This window comes from Trachypithecus francoisi, unplaced genomic scaffold (assembly GCF_009764315.1).
Source record: "Trachypithecus francoisi isolate TF-2019V2 unplaced genomic scaffold, Tfra_2.0 Lachesis_group5, whole genome shotgun sequence".
Lineage (NCBI taxonomy): Eukaryota > Metazoa > Chordata > Mammalia > Primates > Cercopithecidae > Trachypithecus > Trachypithecus francoisi.
This window is the reverse complement of record NW_022681470.1, coordinates 106,290,823-106,293,841: the sequence shown is the minus strand read 5'-3', so window position 1 is coordinate 106,293,841 and position 3,019 is coordinate 106,290,823. Positions and strand designations below refer to the sequence as shown.

At 37.4% G+C, this 3,019-nt stretch overlaps 1 non-coding gene across 1 annotated transcript; it reads right to left on the bottom strand.

Annotated features, from left to right (window-relative positions):
* Positions 1 to 2,257: 2,257 nt before the first annotated feature.
* Positions 2,258 to 2,391, bottom strand: LOC117077052. Its single transcript, XR_004434642.1, has one exon. It is a non-coding gene; the product is annotated as a small nucleolar RNA SNORA42/SNORA80 family (small nucleolar RNA).
* Between the last annotated feature and the right edge of the window lie 628 nt (positions 2,392 to 3,019).

Here is a 3,019-nt window from a genome sequence, read left to right as displayed (position 1 = left end):
AGGAGAGATTGTAAATATACTGTTGTTTCTTATACTACATATGAACTGGTATAATACTATTGAAAGAAACATATGGTAAGATAAAAATGTATATTAGCTACCCAAGGCCAACCACTGAAAAAGTTAAAAAGGAGTATAACTAAATGAACTAACAATAGATAAAAAATGAAATCAAAGAATTAACTAATACAACTGAAGGCAGGAAAAGAACAAACAAAGGAAACTAACAGCAATGTGGTAATGTAAAGCCAACCACATCAATAATTAATGTTAAATGATCTAGGACATCTGTTTTTAACCAAGACGGAATAGTAGTGACCACATTTACGCTCCTTCCAGAAACCAGGAAACTGGACAAAATATGCAAAATGATGATTTTCAGGACCCTGAACATTAGTCAACAAAGGATAGTGATTCCTGAGAGACACAGAACAAAGTGAGACCCATGATTGCCCAGGTATAGTCCTTTGGGAGAGTTCCTGGCTCTGGTTCAGGGAAAGCAAACCCAGGAAAAGCCTAGGATACTATCTGATGAGGAGACAGAGCTGAGAGTCCAGGGAAACTAAGGTAGCTAGAGTTTTCAGTAGACAGTACCATAAAGTCAACAACTGCAGAGGGAGAACACTGAGATCTGCAGAGGGTCCCTCACAAGTATTCTACAGGGTACTGATCAGTGTACAGGTGTGAGGAAACAATCTGAGACTGAGGAAGGATTGGAGGAAACAGTACATGGCATTCACAGTGACTAGGAATAGTGCCTAATCCTACCAGCCAGGCTGGCAAATCTCACAATTCAGGTGGTATTGGGTAGAGTACTCCAAAAGATCTTCCTCAGTGTTTAGAAATAATGAGCCGTAGGCTAAATATAAGTCAGGTCCCACCTAACATATCTTAAAAGCAATACCTGAAAGGATCTAACTGTGTCCAAGTAACTTAACTGCATCCCTGAACAAAGCTCAAGAACATTTATAGAAATATAAAAATATCCAGCACACAAGGTAAAATTAACAATATCTAGCATCTAGTAAAAAATTACTGAACATGAAAAGCAGGAAAATATTAACTAAAATAAGGGGGTAAATAAAAGATCTGAAAATGGCACAGAATTCATAGTGATGTTAAATTTAGCAGACAAAGGCATTAAAATAGTTATTTCAAAAAATCAAGTAAAAACATGGATGAGATATAAAAGAAACCAAAATAAAACTTACTTTAAGGATAAAAATTACGATGTCTGAAATTTAATAAAAAACAAACATTGAATGGGATTAACAACTGATAGATATTGCAGAAGATGGATAAACTTGCTGGTGATTAATACTTTCAGATTTTTTAAGTCTAAAAATTTATTTACTTTACCTTCATTTTTGAAAGATATTTTCAATGGATATAAAAGTATATCATACAGAATGCTAAACTGACATTTTTTCTTTCAGTACTTTAAAGATGTTACTCCATTGTCTTCATGCTGGCATTGTTTCTGAAGATGAATTTGCTGTTATTCTTCTCTTAGTTCTTCTGTATGTAATGTCTCCATCCCCTGTGCCCCTCATCCCCCAGATGTTTTTCCCTTTGTTACTAGCTTTGAGCAATTTGATGTTGATGGATTTGGGCGTCATTTTCTTCATGTTTCATTGAGTTTCTTGAATCTGAGAGTTTATCATTTTCATGATATTTGAAAAGTTGGGAGCCATTATTTCTTCATGTATTTTTTCTAGCCCCTTCCTGTGAAACCCCTAGTACCTGTATATTATACCCATGACTTACTGATGCCCTGTTCACTTTTTAAATTTTTTCTATGTTTCTTTTTCTGAGACATAGCCTCGCTTTGTCACCTAGGCTGGAGTGAATGGCATGATCTTGGCTCACTGCAACCTCTGCTTCCCACATTCAAGCAATTCTCCTGCCTCAGCCTCCTGAGTAGCTGAGATGATAGGCACTCACCACCACAGTCAGCTAATCTGTGTATTTTTAGTAGAGATGGGCTTTCACCATGTTGGACAGGTTGGTCTCGAATTCCTGACCTTGTGATCTGCCCACCTCAGCCTCCCAAAGTGCTGGGATTACAGGCATGAACCACCATGACTGGCCTTCCCTCTGTGTTTCATTTTGGATACTTTCTATTGCTATGTCCTCAAGTTTATTAATTTTTTTCTGCAATGTCTTACCTTTTGTTAACCTATCCAGTGTAATTTTTATTTCAGAAATTATAACTTTCACCTCTAGAAGCTCAACTTGGATGTTTTTGCTTATTTGACAGTGGGCAACCCCCTTCAGTACTCACAGCCCATGGGAAGGAGGGTGGGCAATCATTCAAGGCTGAAGTTCACACTGGCTTGGGTATGCTATAAAGCCCATAGAGAAGGGCCCCCAATGAACCCATTACCATGCTCTTGGGTTCATTTTACGTCTTTCATTTCTCTACTTAACGTGTTTAATCTTTCACCTATATTTCTGAACATATGAGATACAATTTAAGATGACCATTTTGATGCTGTTTTTCTACTTCCATCATCTATGTCAGTTCTGTGAGTTTCAATTGATATATTGTCCTCCCTGTTATGGCTCACTTTCTCCTGTATACTTCTTTATAGGTTGGTAATTTTTATAGGATCTCAGTCATTATACATTTTCTTTATTGGGTGATAGATATTTGTGAATTTCATAAATATTCTTATAAATATTCTTGAACTTTGTTCTGTAATACAGAGTTACTAGAAGAATTTGACACTTTCAGGTCTTGCTTCTAAGCTTTGTTTGGCACAACCTGAGCAATGTTTCAACTAGGGGCTTTTTGTCCCACTACTGAGGCAATACCTTTCTGATTACACCAGCCAGTGCTCCATAAACTGAGGTTTTCCAGTCTGGCTGGTCATAACAGGCACTATTTACATTCCTGTGTGAGTTCTAGGTACTGTTCTCTCTTATCCGTTCAGAGGATCTTCTCCTCACACACCTGCACTCAACAGGACTCGGTTGAATGCTTGAGGGGATTTGCTGTAGATTTCTAGGGTTTTCT